The 16,038-nt window shown below is 51.1% G+C and overlaps 1 protein-coding gene and 1 pseudogene across 1 annotated transcript in view; one reads left to right on the forward strand and one right to left on the reverse strand.

The window, feature by feature from the left end:
- LOC123465559 (liprin-alpha-1-like) overlaps positions 1 to 16,038 on the reverse strand; it is a gene marked incomplete in the record, with an annotated part of 992,590 nt that overhangs the window by 319,144 nt on the left and 657,408 nt on the right.
- LOC112577730 overlaps positions 1 to 16,038 on the forward strand; it is a 79,571-nt pseudogene that overhangs the window by 27,148 nt on the left and 36,385 nt on the right.

Consider the following 16,038-nt stretch of genomic DNA (forward strand, 5'->3'; position numbering starts at 1 on the left):
CCTGGGAAGTTGCTAGGACCTCTGGACTGCAGTCTCCCATCTCTTTTTGACCTCTTCAGAATCCTGGTTGGTGGTAGCTTGTTAGTTCCTTGTTCCTTACCAGGACCCCCTGTTGTAAGATGACTCCTGCAAGTGTTTTCTCTTCTCTGTTGCCTGGCAAGGGTGGGTGGTCAGTGGTTCATTTAACAGTTTGTCTTTTGGTTCTCTCGAATAAGGTCCTTCACAGAGTAAATTTATAAAATTGTAAAAGACAATGTTTTAAATAATTTATATTCCTAATTTGGTAAGTTGGCTTTTTTGTTGTGTGTTAGATAGAACTCATCACCAGACCCAAGGTCATGTAGATCTTTTGTTGTTTTCTCAAATTGTATAGTTTTTTAAATTGAATTATGGTGTTAGTTGCAAAGTTTGTGCTTCTGTTCATTTCACATGAATTAACCATAGGTGTACATGTGTTCCCTCACTCTTGAATCTCCCTCCCACATCCCATCCATCCCCACCTCTCTAGGTTATTACAGAGCCCCAGTTTGAGTTTCCTGAATCATACAGCAAATCCCCACTGGTTGTCTATTTACAAATGTTGGTGTACATGCATCCATGCTGCTCTCTCCTTTCATCTCACCCTCTCCTTCTTGTTCCCCACCCTTGTCCTAAGTCTGTTCTCTATGTCTGCATCTCCGTTGCTGCTATGTGAACAGAGTCGTCAGACCCATCCTTCTCGATTCCATGTTTTTCTCTTTCTGACTGACTTCCCTGTTTAATATGCTCTAGGTTCATCCCCTTCATTCGAACTGACTCAAATGTGTTCCTTTATATGGCTGTATTCCATACAGGCTCTGATTGTTCCTTAGCCATGTTTTGAGGAGGGTCATGGAGCTATTTTGCTCCATTTCAGTTTGGGCTTCCAGTCTGAGTGCTCACAGCAGAGCTGCTTTCTGGGTGAGCCCTCTGAAGTCTGTGAGCGCAGGGCTGCCCGCTCTTCTCTGGCAGCCCACAACCCCCTCTGACCCGCAGGCGCCGGATGCTTTGCCTTCAGACTGGGCTCGGTGACCAGCTGGCGGGAGCTTTGTCTCTTCAGGGCTGTCAGGGCTCGGGCTCCTGGGTAATGGGGCTGCCTCCTGGCTGAGAGGAGCGGGGTTGCCTCAGTGCCCACCAGCAGGGAGGTGCTGCAAGAGGGACAAATGAGGACGAAGTAGACGTTTCCTATGTCTAGCTGAGTGCTGACAGGAGGTCTGTCTCAAGACTGAGGGGGGTGGGAAAAGATCTCCATGTGCAAAATGGCGGGTTTTCAGTTCAATTTCTGTTAGATGATCTAGAGGATGACCTTCACTGATGTTCTTCCAAGTAGGTGGCCAGTTTTCCTGCCACTGTTTCTTAAGAAGACTGTCCTTTCCTCTTCACTTGTTCCTGGTTTGATTTTCATGAAGTGACCACGTACATGTGGGTTCATTCCTGGGCTCTCTATTCTTTTCTGTAGTCCATGTGTCTGTGTTCCTGCCAGTTCCTTGCAGTGGTGGTTACTACAGGTCCCTGATGTAGTTTGAAGTCGGAGAGGAAGATGTCTCCAGCTGCGTTCTTCTTTCTCAGAGTCTTCTTGGCCGTTTAAGGTCCTGTTCAGTAGTAGCAGCCTAATATTAGGAATATTTCTTTTTCTGTGAAAAAGGCCATTTAATATTATTTTGTGATTGCAGTCAATGTATTTGTTGATGGCTTTGATTGGAATGGACATTTTAATTCCTCGTTGTTCCAGTGTGTGAGCGTGGAATAGTTTTCTGTTTATTTGACTTTGGTTTCTTTATCAGTGCTTTCTAGCTTTCTAACTACTGGTCTTTTATGTCCTTGATTAAGTTTGTTGCTAGATGTTTTATTCTTTTGGATGCAATTATAAGTGGGATTTTCTTAATTTTTGTTTCTGATTGTTATTAGTGTATAGAAACGCAAGTAATTTTTGTATATTGATTGGGATTGTAAGTTGTAGTATTTTATATGATTTTGATCGGAAATCATTCAACTTTACTGAATGTAGTCTAACAGCTTTGTGAAGTTAGGGGGAAAATTTTATTTGTAAAATCTGTTTCTCCTGCAATAGGTCATCCAGAGGACCCAAGGCATGGTGGTTACTAATAGACTTCCCACAGTACTTCTTCATTCCATGTAGACTCCTTCAAAGGCAGTGAGCATCACAGCTTCCCTTGAACTTCGTCTGGGTAAGTCTTGACCTCTATAGGAAAGTTTCATGCCTGTCTAATCTGATTTTCTTTTATGGTATTGACTTGTTTGTTTTGAGACATAATTTACTTTCTGGGAATTTAAAATGTACAGAAAACACCTAGCAATGGGAAAAAGTGCTCTCATTTGCCACATCATCTAAAATACTCTATGTGTTTTATCCAAAATGGGTGCATTCTCCTGCAAAACCTGCACATAATCTCCAAAATCAGGGAAATCATATGGTTTCTACAGTATAATGTAACCCACAGTCCCACTTCCATTTCAGCAATTGTTAAATTGTATGAATATATCTTTTCTTCCCATCCTTTTTTTTTTTTTAAAGAGTGTTACTGAGATTTTCAGTGATTTGGACAAACCTGATGGATTTAAAGCAGACATGGTGAATATGGGATCTGTGTGGCCTTTTCTATATGGATATTTTTCACTGAAGATGGTTTTAATGCTTATTCATGTTTATTCATGATACTCAGGGTTCCATTTGAATCGGTGCAGGGGCATTAGGCCTTATCTCGAGTGGATATGGAAACCGGTGTCTTTGGCATTGTGGAATGACCCACGAGGGTTCCTGTCGAGTTTCAATGTGAGACCAGCCTCCTCTTGAGGTGTGACGGGAATGTCGGGATTCCTTTTCAGACAAAGCAGGGGAATCGACCCTTATCTTAAGATGAGGAGGGGCAAAGGGGCAGAGATTGAGGTGTGCCAGGAAACTGGGTGTTCTTCTCCAGTGAGGACGGGTATGTCGGGGAACTTCTGGAGTTGCATAAAGGGTGTCGAGTACCGTTTCGCGTTTCAAGAGGGAACATGGGATTTCTCTCAAGATGATGCAGTGGGAAAGGGCCTCATCTCGCGTTGAGGGGAGAATCCCGTGGTTTCCCTCGAGGCTTGGCGGGAAGTTTTGGGTTTCTATCAAGTTGTGACATGGACCTCAGGGTCCCGCTCGTATTACCTCAGGGAAGTCAGGTCTCATTTCGAGTTGTGACGGGCACCACGGGATTCCTCGTAAGTCACTGCAGGGGAAATAGGCCTCATCTAGACTTGTGTCCAGAAACTCCGTGTTCCTCTCCAGTGGCGACAGGGATCTTGGGTTCACCTGGTGAGTCAGGCCTCATCTCGAGTTGAAGCAAAGCACTCTGCTCTGCTCTCCAGTTGTGACAGGTATCTCCTGGAGCCCTTTGAGTGGCCTAAAGGGAGTCAAGCTTACTATGGAGTTTTGAGAGGGAACTCGGGATTGCTCTTTAGGCCCTGGAGGAAAAGAAGAGCCTCATTTGGCAGTGACGCGGGAATCTCGTGGATTTTCTCGATTTGTGGTGGAAGTTTGGGGTTTCTCTCGAGTTATGATGAGGAGATCAGGAAGCCTCTCGTGTTGCCCCAGGGAATTCCAGTCCCCATTCCAGTTGCGGGGGAAGCGTGGGATTGCTCTTCAGTCATGGCAGGAGAATTGGGCCTCAATTCACGTTGAAGGGGGAATCTCAAGGTGTTTCCCGATTTGTGGCAGGAAACTTTGGGTTCCCTCGAGTTGTGACGGTGACCTCAGGAAGCTTCTCATGGTGCCTATGAGAAGTCAGGAATCCTTTCGAGTTGTGAGGGGCCTCTCAGGATTCCTCTGGGGTCGGTGCAATGGAAGAGGGCCTCATCTCCAGTTGAGGCGGGAACCTCAGGGTTCCTCGCCTGTTTTGACGTGGATCTTGGGTTGTGTCTGCAGTTTCAAACAGGGAGTCAGGTCTCGACTTGTGTTGAGGCATGAAACTCTGCTTTCCTCTCTAGCTGTAAAAGATGTTTCAGGCCTCCAGTTGAGTTGAATTAGGGACCTGGGGCTTTTCTCGAATTTGAAACCAGGGTATCAGTCCTCCCTTCATGTTGTGAGTTGATTCTTGGGGTTCCATTTGAATCAGTGCAATGGAATCAGGCCTTATCTCGAGTGGATGGGGAAATCCATGTCTCTCGAATTGTGGCAAGACCCCCGGGTTCCTCTCCAGTTTCAAGTTGAGACCGGCCTCCTCTTGAGGGGCGACGGGGACATTGGCATTCCTTTCCAGACGAAGCAGGGGAATCGACCCTCATCTCGAGTTGAGGAGGGGAAAACCGGGCTCTTCTTGAGTTGTGGCAGGACTCAGCATTCCTTTCGAGTGGGGACGGGTATCTAGGGAAGCTTCTGGGGTTTCATAAAGGGTGTCAAGTTCCCTTTTGAGTTCCAAGAGGGAACGTGGGATTTCATGGGAAACGCTGCAGCGTAAAAGGGCCTCATCTCACATGGAGGGGAAAATTTCGTGATTTTTGTGGAGGTGTGGCGGGAAGCTAAGGGTTCCTCTCGAGTTGTATGGGGACCTGGGGAACCCGCTCGTGTTTCCTCAGGGAAATCAGATCTGCTTTCGAGTTGCTAGGGGGACCTCGGGATTCCTCTTGAGTCTCTGCAGGGATGAGTAGGGCTTCATCTCGAGTTGAGGCGGAAACCTCAGGGTTCCTCTCCATTTCTGACATCGATCTCAGGGTTTCTGTGGAGTTTGAACAGGAGAGGCAGGTCTCGTCTTGTGTTGAGGCATGGAACTCGGCTTGCCTCTCAAGTTGTAAATGGGGTGTCAGGCCTCTTGTCGAGTTGGATTTAGAGCCTGCAGCTTTTTCTGGAGGAGGCAATGTCAGTGCCCTTTCGTGTTGTGAATCGATACTCGTGGTTCCATTCGAATCGGTGCAGGGGCATCAGGCCATATCTCGAGTGGATAGGGAAATTGGTGTCTTTGGCATTGTGGCACGACCCATGAGGGTTCCTGTCGAGTTTCAATGTGAGACCGACCTCCTCTTGAGGTGCGACAGGAACATCGGGATTCCTTTCCAGACAAAGCAGGGGAATTGACCCTCATCTCGAGATGAGGAGGGGCAAAGGGGCTCAGATTGAGGTGTGCCGGGAAACTGGGTGTTCTGCTCGCGCGGGGACGGGTATGTCGGGGAACTTCTGGAGTTGCATAAAGGATGTCGAGTACCATTTCGCGTTTCAAGAGGGAACGTGGGATTTCTCATGAGACGCTGCTGTGGGAAAGGGCTTCATCTCGCATTGAGGGGAGAATCCTGTGGTTTTCCTCGAGGCTTGGCGGGAAGTTTGGGATTCCTCTCAAGTTGTGACATGGACCTCAGGGTCCCGCTCGTATTACCTCAGGGAAGTCAGGTCTCATTTCGAGTTGTGATGGGCACCTCGGGATTCATTGCAAATCACTGCAGGGGAAATAGGCCTCATCTAGACTTGTGTCCAGAAACTCTGTGTTCCTCTCCAATGGTGACAGGGATCTCAGAGTTGCATTCAAGGTTCACCTGGTGAGTCAGGACTCGTCTGGAGTTGAAGCAAAGCATTCTGCTCTGCTCTCCAGTTGTGATAGGTATCTCCTGGGGCCCTTTGAGTGGGCTAAATGGAGTCAAGCCTCCTCTCGAATTTTGAGAGGGAACTCAGGATTTCACTCGAGGTGTTGCAGGAGAAAAGGGCCTCATCTCGCATTGACTGGGGAATCTCGTGGTTTGTCTCGAGTTGCAGCGGGAGGCTTGGGGTTCCTCTGCAGGTACCACTGGGAGATCAGAAGCCTCTCGTGTTGCCTGAGGGAAGTCAAGTCTCCATTCGAGTTGCGAGGGCGAGCGCGGGAGTGCTCTGGAGTCAAGGCAGGTAAATTAGGCCTCAATTCGCATGGAAGGGGAAATCTCAAGGTGTTTCTCGAGTTGCGGCAGGAAGTGTGGGTTCCTTTGAGTTGCCACGGGGACCTGAGGGAGCCTCTCATGTTGTCTCTGGGAAGTCAGGAATCCTTTCGAGGTGTGAGGGGCCTTTCAGGATTCCTCTTGAGTTGGTGCAGGGGACTAGGGCCTCATCTCGAGTTGAGGTGGGAAACTCAGGGTTCCTCTCCAGCTCTGACAGGGATCTCGGGGTTCCTACAGAGACTCCCCTGGGGAGTCAGACATCGTCTCGTGTTAGACCATGGAACTCCACTTCCCTCTTGAGGTGGAAAAGGGATGTCAGGGCTCCTGTCAAGTTGAGGTAGGGATCAGGATTTATTTCTAGAGGCGCCCCAGGGCTCTCAGTCCACCCTTCATGTCGTGAGTTGATCCTCAGGGTGATATTCGAGTCATTGCAGGGAAATGAGGCCTTATCTTGAGTGGACGGGGACATCGGGGTCTTTTCGAACAGTGGTACAACCCCTGGAGTTCGTCTCGGGTTTCAAGGTGAGACAGGCTTCCTCCTGAGATGCAACGGGAATGTTGGTATTCCTTTGCAGATGAAGCAGGGCAATGGAACCTCATCTCGAGATGAGGACGGGAAACCGGGGATCTTCTTGAGTTGTTGCGGGAAACTCAGTGTTCCTCTCTGGTGGTGATGGGTATGTCGGGGAACTTCTTGAGTTACCTAAAGGGTGTCAAGTACCCTTTCGCGACTAAAGAGGAAAGGTGGGATATCTCTCGAGACCCTGCAGTGGAAAGGGTCCTCATCTCGTGTTGAGGGGAGAATATCCTGGGCTTTCTCCAGTTCGGTTAGGAAACTTGGGGTTCCTCTCGAGTTGTGATGGGGACCTCGAACCTGCGTGTGTTGCCTTAGGAAAGGCAAGTCTCCATTCGAGTTGCGAGGGGCCTCTCAGGATTCCTCTCCAGTCGGTGTAGGGGCATACGACCTCATCTCAAGTTGAGGTCACAACCTCAGGGTTCCTCTCCAGTTCTGACATGGATCTTGGGGTTCCTATGGAGTTTCAACAGGGAAGTCAGGCCTCGTCTCATGTGGAGACATGGAACTCCGCTTCTCTCTCGAGGTGTAAAAGAGGTGTCAGGCTTCCTGTCGAGTGGACATAGGGGTCTGGGGCTATTTCTTGGGGTGTCACCCAGCTGTCACACCTCCCTTCGTATTTTGAGTCTTTCCTTGGGGTTCCAGTCGAGTCAGCGCAGGGAATGACGCTTATCTGGAATGGCGGGGGAAATCGGGGTCTTTATGAATTGAGGCACGACTCCTGGGGATGCGCTCGAGTTTCAAGGGGAGACGGCCTCCTCTTGAGGGCAACGGCAACGTCGGGATTCCTTTCACAACGAAGCAGAAGAATCGACCCTCATCTCGAGTTGAGGAGGGGTCTAATGAGGCTCTTCTTGAGCTCTGGTGTGAAACTCGGTGTATTCTCGAGTGGGGACAGGAATCTCAGCAATCAGCCTGAGTTGCAAGGGTGTCAGGTACCCTTTCACATTTCAAGAGGAAACAGGGGTTTCTCTCGTGTCACTGCTCTGGAAAAGGGCCTCATCTCGTGTTGAGGAGAGAATCTTGTGGTTTTTCTCGAGTTGTGGCGGGATGCTTGGGGTTCCTCTCGAATTGTGACGGGGACCTCAGGGACCCGCTTGTGTTGCCTCAGAGAAGTCAGGTCTCTGTTCGAGTTGCGAGGGGCACGTGGGGATTCCTCTCGAGTCGCTGCCCACGAATAGGGCCATGTCTAGAATTCAGTTGGGAAACTCAATGTTCCTCTCGCGCGGCATCAGGGATCTCGGGCTTCCTATCAAGGTTCAACTAGGGAGTCAGGACTCATCTGGTATTGAGGCATGGAACTCTGCATTCCTCTCGAGTTGTCAAAGGGGTGTCAGGCCTCTGGTTGAGTTTAGGCGGGGAATTTGAGCTTTTTCAAGAGAATAGGTAGGGATGACAGGCCTCCCATCCTGCTGTGAGGGGATACTTGGTGTTCTGTTGGAACCAGTGTAGGGGAATCAGGACTTTTCTGGAGCTGAAGGGGACTTGGCATCCTTTTTCCTTGCAGCAGGATCTGTGGGGTTCCACTAGAGATTCAATTGGTGACACAGGCCTCCTTTTGTGGTGCTAGGGGAAGTTGGGATTCCTCTTGAGTTGAAGCAGGGAATGGGACCTCATCTCCAGAGGAGGTGGGACATACGGGGCTCTTCTTGTGTTGTGGCGGGAACATCGGCTTTCATCACGAGTTGTGACGGGGATCTTTGGGCCCACTTGAATTGCATGAAGGGTGTCAAGCCTCCTCTTGAGTTTTGAGAGGGAACTCGGGATTGCTCTCGAGGCGCTGCAGGAGAAAAGGGCCTCATCTCGCACTGACGGAGGAATCTTGTGGTTTGTCTAAGTTGTGGCAGGAGGCTTGGGGTTCCTCTGCAGGTACCACCGGGAGCTCAAGGAGCCTCTCGTGTTGCCTCAGGGAAGTCAAGTCTCCATTTGAGTTGCGAGGGCCAGCGCAGGAGTGCTCTAGAGTCACGGCAGGGGAATCAGGCCTCAATTCGCATGGAAGGCTTCATCTCGAGTTGAGACCGGAAACTCAGCTCTGACAGGGATCTCGGGGTCCCTATGGCGATTCCACTGGGGAGTCAGACATTGTCTTGTGTTGGGGCATGGAATTCCCTTCCCTCTTGAGGTGAAAAAGGGTTGTCAAGCCTCCTGTCAAGTTGAGGTAGGGATCAGGGGCTATTACTAGAGGCGCCACAGGGCTTTCAGTCCTCCCTTCGTGTCATGTGTTGATACTCTGGGTGACATTCGAGTCGTTGCAGGGGAAGGAGGCCTTATCTCGAGGGAACAGGGACATCAGGGTCTTTTTGAACAGTGGCAGGACCCTTGGATTTCGTCTTGAGTTTCAAGGTGAGACTGGCCTCCTCCTGAAGTGTGATGGGAACATCGGGATTCCTTTACAGATGAAGCAGGGAATTGGACCCTCATCTCGAGATGAGGAGGGGAAACTGGGGCTCTTCTTGAGTTGTGGTGGGAAAATCGCTGTTACTCTCGAATGCAGACGGGTATGTCGGGGAACTTCTTGAGTTGCCTTAAAGGTGTCAAGTACCCTTTTGAGGCTCAAGAGGGAAGGTAGGATTTCTCTTGAGACGCTGTAGTAGAAAGGGCCCTCATCTCATTGAGGGGAGAATCTCCTGGGGTTTCTCGAGTCACAGAAGGAAACTTGGAATTCCTCTCGAGTTGCGACGGGGACCTCACACCCGCTCGTGTTGCCTCAGGAAAGTCAAGTCTCCATTCAATTTGTGATGGGCCTCTCGGGATTCCTCTCCAGTCGGTGCAGGGGCATAGGGCCTCATCTCGTTTTGAGGCTGGAACATCAGGATTCCTCTCCAGTTCTGACATAGATCTTGGGGTTCCTATGGAGTTTGAACAGGGGAGTCAAGCCTCGTCTCGTGTGGAGACATGGAACTCCATTTCCCTTTCGATGTTTCAAAGAGGTGTCAGGATTCCTGTCGAGTGGACATAGGGGTCTGGGGCTTTTTCTCGAGGTGTCACCCAGCTGTCACAACTCCCTTCGTGTTTTCAGTTGATCCTCGGGGTTCCAGTCGAGTCAGTGAAGGAGAATCACGTTTATCTGGTGTGGCTGGGGAAATCATGGTCTTTTCGAATTGAGGCACAACTCCTGGGGATGCACTCGAGTTTCAAGGTGAGACCAGCCTCCTCTTGAGGGGCAACGGCAACGTCTGGATTCCTTTCCCAATGAAGCAGGGCAATCTACTCTCATCTTGAGTTGAGGAGTGGGTAAACAGGGCTCTTCTTGGGTTGTGGTGTGAAACTCTGTGTTCCTCTTGAGTCAGGACGGGTATCTCGGGGAGCTTCCTGAGTTGCATCAAGGGTGTCAAGTACCCTTTCACGTTTCAAGATGGAACGTGGGGTTTTTCTCGAGACTCTGCTCTGGAAAAGGGCCTCATCTTGCTTTGAGGGGAGAATCTTGTGGTTTTTCTGGAGTTGCGGTGGGAAGCTTGGGGTTCATCACGAGTTGAGATGTGGTCCTCAGGGACCTGCTCATGTTACCTCAGGAAAGTCAGGTCTCTTTTCCAGTTGCTAGGGGAAAGTCGTTATTCCTCTCGAGTCGCTGCCGTGAATAGGGCCGTGTCTTGAGTTCAGTCGGGAAACTCAGTGTTCCTCCACGGTGGCGACAGGGATCTCAGGCTGCCTATCAAGGTCCCACTAGTGAGTCAGGCCTCGTCTGGTGTTGAGGCATTGAACTCTGCATTACTCTCAAGTTGTCAAAGGGGTGTCAGGCTTCCGGTCGAGTTTAGGTGGGGAATTTGGGCTTTCTCAAGATGATAGGCAGGGCGGACAGGCCTCCCATCCATTGAGAGGGGATACTCAGTGTTCCATTGGAACCAGTGCAGGGGAATCAGGACTTCTCTGTAGCTGAAGGGGAACTTGGCGTCCTTTTTCCTTGCAGCAGGATCCGTGGGGTTCCACTTGAGATTCAGTTGGTGACACATGACTCCTCTTGTGGTGCGAGGGGAAGTTGGGATTCCTCTTGAGTTGAAGCAGGGAATGGGACCTCATCTTCAGATGAGGTGGGACACACGGTGCTCTTCTCAAGTTGTGGTGGGAAACTCGGCTTTCATCTTGAGTTTTGACGGGGATCTCTGGGCCCCCTTGAGTTGCATGAATGGAGTCAAGCCTCCTCTCGAGTTTTGAGTGGGAACTCGGGATTGCATTTGAGGCACTGCAGGAGAAAAGGGCCTCATCTCGCGTTGACGGGGAAATCTCGTGGTTTGTCTCAAGTTGCGGCTTGAGGCTTGGGGTTCCACTGCAGGTACCACAGGGAGATCAGGGAGCCTCTCGTGTTGCCTCAGGGAAGTCAAGTATCCATTTGAGTTGCAAGGGCGAGAGCCGAAGTGCTCTGGAGTCACGGCAGGGGAATCAGGCCTCAATTCGCATGGAAGGGGAAATCTCAAGGTGTTTCTCGAGTTGTGGCAGGAAGTGTGGTTTCCCTCCAGTTGCCACAGGGACCTGAGGGAGCCTCTCATGTTGTCTCTGGGAAGTCAGTAATCCTTTCGTGTTGTGAGGGGCCTCTCGGAATTCCTCTCTAGTTGGTGCAGGTGACTAGACCTCATGTTGAGTTGAGACAGGCAACTCAGGCTTCCTCTCCAGCTCTGACAGGGATCTCAGGGTCTCTATGGAGATTCCTCTGGGGAGTCAGACGTCATCTTGTGTTGGGGCATGGAACTCCGCTTCCATCTCGAGGTGGAAAAGGGGTTTAAGGCTCCTGTCGAGTTGAGGAAGGTATCAGGGGCTATCTCTAGAGGTGCCACGGGGCTCTCAGTCCTCCATTCATGTCGTGAGTTGATACCTGGGGTGACATTCCAGTCTTGGCAGGGGAATGTGGCCTTATCTCGAGTGAACGGGGACATCAGGGTCTTTTCAAATGGTGGCATGACCCCTGGAGTTCCTCTCGATTTTCAATGTGAGACTGGCCTCCGCCTGAGGTGCGACAGGGATATCGGGATTCTTTTGCAGACGAAGCAGGGGATTGGGCCCTCATCTCGTGATGAGGAGGGGAAACCGGGACTCTTCTTGATTTGTGATGGGATACCCGCAGTTTCTTTCGGGCAGAGACGGGTATGTCAGACAACTTCTTGAGTTGCCTAAATGGTGTCAAGTACCCTTTTGAGGCTCAAGAGGGAAGGTGGGATTTCTCTCGGGATTCAGCAACAGAGAGGTGCCTCATCTAGCGTTGAGGGGAGAATCTCCTGGGCTTTCTCGAGTTGCAGCAGGAAACTTGGGGTTCCTCTCGAGTAGCGACAGGGACCTCAAACCCGCTCGTGTTGCCTCAGGGAAGTCAAGTCTCCTTTCGAGTTGCAAGGGGCCTCTTGGGAATCCTCTGCAGTTGGTGCAGGGGCTTACGGCCTCATCTCGAGTTGAGGTGGAACCTCAGGGTTCCTCTCCAGCTATGACAGGGATCTCGGGGTCCCTATGGAGATTCCCCTGGGGAGTCATACGTCATCTTGTTTTGAGGCATGGAACTCCGCTTTCCTCTTGAGGTTTCAAAGAAGTGTCAGTCTTCCTGTCGAGTGGACATAGGGGTCTGGGGCTTTCTCTCGAGGTGTCACCCAGCTGTCACACCTCCCTTCATGTTATAAGTCAATCCTCGGGGTTCCAGTCGAGTCTTTGCAGGGGAATCATGCTTACCTGGAGTGGATGGGGAAATTGGGGTCTTTTTGAATTGAGGCACAACTCTCGGGGATATGCTCGAGTTTCAAGGTGAGACCAGCCTCCTCTTGAGGGGCAACGGCAATGTCGGGAGTCCTTTCCCAACGAAGCAGGGTAATCAACCCTCATCTCGAGTTGAGGAGAGGGAAAACGGGGCTGTTCTTGAGTTGTGGCATGAAAGTCGGTGTTCCTCTTGAGTCGGGATGGGTATCTCGGGGACCTTCCTGAGTTGTATCAAGGGTGTCAAGTACCCTTTCACGTTTCAAGATGGAACGTGGGGTTTTTCTCGAGACTCTGCTCTGGAAAAGGGCCTCATCTCGCGTTGAGGTGAGAATGTTATGGTTTTTCTCGAGTATGGCGGGAAGCTTGGGGTTCAGCACGAGTTGTGACAGGGACTTCAGGGAACCTCTCGTGTTGCCTCAGAAAAGTCAAGTCTCTTTTCCAGTTGTGAGGGGAATGTCGGGATTCCTCTCGAGTCACTGCCGTGAATAGGGCTGTGTCTAGATTTCAGTCGGGAAACTCAGTGTTCCTCTCCGGCGACGACCGGGATCTCAGGCCTCCTATCAAGGTTCAACAGGGAAGTCAGGCCTCGTCTCATGCGGAGACATGGAACTCCGCTTCCCTCTCGAGGTTTCAAAGAGGTGTCAGGCTTCCTGTCGAGTGGACATAGGGGTCTTGGACTTTTTCTCGAGTTGCCACTGGGCTGTCACACTTCCTTTTGTGTTCTGAGTCAATCCTCGGTGTTCCAGTCAAGTCAGTGCAGGCGAAACAGGCTTATCAGGAGTGGATGGGGAAATCGGGGTCTTTTCGAATTGAGGCACAACTCCCAGGGATGCGCTCGAGTTTCAAGATGAGACCGGCCTCGTCTTGAGGGGCAACAGCAATGTCGGGATTCCTTTTCCGATGAAGCAGGGGAATTGACTCTCATCTCCAGTTGAGGAGGGGGAAAACGGGGCTCTTCCTGAGTGGTGTGTGAAACTCGGGGTTCCCCTCTAGTGGGGACGGGTATCTTGGGGACCCTCCTGAGTTTCATCAAGGGTGTCAAGCACCCTTTCACGTTTCAAGAGGGAACGTGGGGTTTCTCTCAAGACACTGCTCTGGAAAAGGGCCTCATCTCGCGTTGAGGGAAGAATCTCGTGGTTGTTCATGGGTTGAGGCGGGAAGCATGGGGTTCCTCTCGAGTTTCATTGGGGATCTCAGGGACCGGCTCGTGTTGCCTCAGAGAAGCCATGTCTCTTTTCGGGTTGCGAGAGGCCTGTCAGGACTCCTCTCGAGTTGCTGCTGGTGAATAGGGCCATGTCTAGAGTTCAGTTGGGAAACTCAGTTTTGCTCTCCGGCGGCGACCAGGGGCTTGGGCTTCCTATCAAGGTTCAACTGGGGAATCATGTCTCGTCTGGTGTTGAGTCATGGACTCTGCATTTCTCTTGAGTTGTCAAAGGGCTGTCAGGTCTCCGGTCGAGTTCAGGTGGGGAATTTGCGTTTTTCAAGAGGATAGGCAGGGTTGACAGTCCTCCCATCCTGTTGTGAGGGGATACTCGATGTTCCATTGGACGCAGTGCAGTGGTATCAGGACTTATCTGGAGCGGAGGGGAAACTCGGCCTCCTTTTTCCTTACAGCAGGATCCGCGGGGTTCCACTCAAGATTCAATTGAGGACACAGGCCTCCTCTTGTGGTGCGAGGGGAAGTTGGGATTCCTCTTTAGTTGAAGTAGGGAATGGGCCCTCATCTCCAGATGAGGTGGGACACATGGGGTTCTAGTCGAGTTGTGGCGGGAAACTCGGCTTTCATCTCGAGTTGTGATGGGGATCTCTGGGCCCCCTTGAGTGGCCAAAAGGTAATCAAATTTCTCTCTTGTTTTGAGAGGGAACTTGGGATTGCTTTTGAGGTGCGGCAGGAGAAAAGGGCCACACCATGCGTGGACAGGGACATCCCGTGGTTTGTCTCGAGTTGTGGCTGGAGGCTTGAGATTCCTCTCCAGGTACCACGGGGAACTCAGGGATCCTCTCGTGTTGCCTCAGGGAAGTCAAGTCTCCATTCGAGTTGCAAAGGCGAGCGAGAGAATGCTCTGGAGTCACGGCAGGTTAATCAGGCCTCAATTTGCATGGAAGGGGGAATCTCAAGGTGTTTCTCGAGTTGCGGCAGGAAGTGTGGGTTCTCTCGAGTTGCCACGGGGACCTGAGGGAGCCTCTCATGTTGTCTCTGGGAAGTCAGGAATCCTTTCGAGTTTTGAGGGGCCTCTAGGGATTCCTCTCGAGTTGGTGCAGGCAACTAGGGCCTCATGTTGAGTTGAGGCGGGAAACTCAGGGTACTCTCCAGCTCTGACAGTGATCTTGGTGTCCCTATGGAGATTCCACTGGGGAGTCGGATGTCGTCTCGTATTGGGCTATGGAACTCCGCTTCCCTCTAGAGGTGGAAAAGAGGTGTCAGGCCTCCTGTTGAGTTGAGGTAGGAATCAGAGGCTATTTCTAGAGGTGCCACGGGGCTCTCAGGCTTCCCTTTGTGTCGTGAGTTGATCCTCGGGGTGACATTAAGTCGTTGCAGGGAAATGAGGCCTTATCTCGAGTGGACGGGGACATCGGGGTCTTTTCAAATGGTGGAACTACCCCTGGAGTTCCTCTCGAGTTTCAAGGTGAGACTGGCCTCCTCCTGAGTTCCAACAGGAACATCGGAATTCTTTTGCAGAGAAGCGGGGGATTGGACCCTCATCTCGAGATGAGGAGGGGAAACCGGGACTCTTCTTGAGTTGTGGTGGGAAACTCAGTGTTCCTCTTGAGTGGAGATGGGTATGTCGGGGAACTTCTTGAGTTGCCTAAATGGTGTCAAGTACCCTTTTGAGGCTCAAGAGGGAAGGTGGGATTTCTCTCAAGATGCTGCAATGGAGAGGGGTCTCATCTAGCATTGAGGGGAGAATCTCCTGGGCTTTCTCGAGTCACAGCAGGATACTTGGGGTTCCTCTCGAGTTGCGATGGGACCTCAAACCCGCTTGTGTTGCCTCAGGAAAGTCAAGTCTCCTTTCGAGTTGTGAGGGGCCTCTTGGGATTCCTCTCCAGTTGGTGCAGGTGAGTATGACCTCATCTCGATTTGAGGCCAGAACCTCAGTGTTCCTCTCCAGTTCTGACATGGAAATCAGGGTTCCTATGGAGTTTGAACAGGAGAGTCAAGCCTTGTCTCGTGTGGAGACATGGAACTCCGCTTCCCTCTCGAGGTTTAAAAGAGGTGTCAGGCTTCCTGTCAAGTGGACATAGGAGTCTGGGGCTTTTTCTCGAGGTGTCACCCAGCTGTCACACCTCCCTTCATGTTTTGAGTCGATCCTCAGGGTTCCAGTCGAGTCAGTGCAGGGGAATCACGCTTATCTGGAGTGAATGGGGAAATTGGGGTCTTTTTGAATTGAGGCATGACTTCCGGGGATGTGCTCAAGTTTCAAGGTGAGACCGGCCTCCTCTTGAGGAGCAACAGCAACTTCGGGATTCCTTTCCCAATGAAGCAGGGGAATCGACCCTCATCTCGAGTTGAGGAGGGGGAAAACAGGGCTCTTCTTTAGTTGTGGGGTTAAACTCGGGTTTCCTCTCTAGTAGGGACGGGTATCTTGGGGACTTTCCTGAGTTGCATCAAGGATGTCAAATACCCTTTCACATTTCAAGAGGGAACATGGGGATCTCTCGAGACACTGCTCTGAAAAAGGGCCTCATCTCGTGTTGAGGGGAAAATCTCGTGGTTGTTTATGGGTTGCGGCAGGAAGCGTGGGGCTCCTCTCGAATTGCAACGGGGATCTCAGGGACTGGCTCGTGTTGCATCAGAGAAGTCAGGTCTCTTTTTGAGTTGTGTGGGGATCGTCGGGATTCCTCTCGAGTCACTGCCCGCGAATAGTGCCGTGTCTAGAGTTCAGTCGGGA

The sequence above is a fragment of the Bubalus bubalis genome, chromosome 1 (genome assembly GCF_019923935.1).
Source record: "Bubalus bubalis isolate 160015118507 breed Murrah chromosome 1, NDDB_SH_1, whole genome shotgun sequence".
NCBI lineage: Eukaryota > Metazoa > Chordata > Mammalia > Artiodactyla > Bovidae > Bubalus > Bubalus bubalis.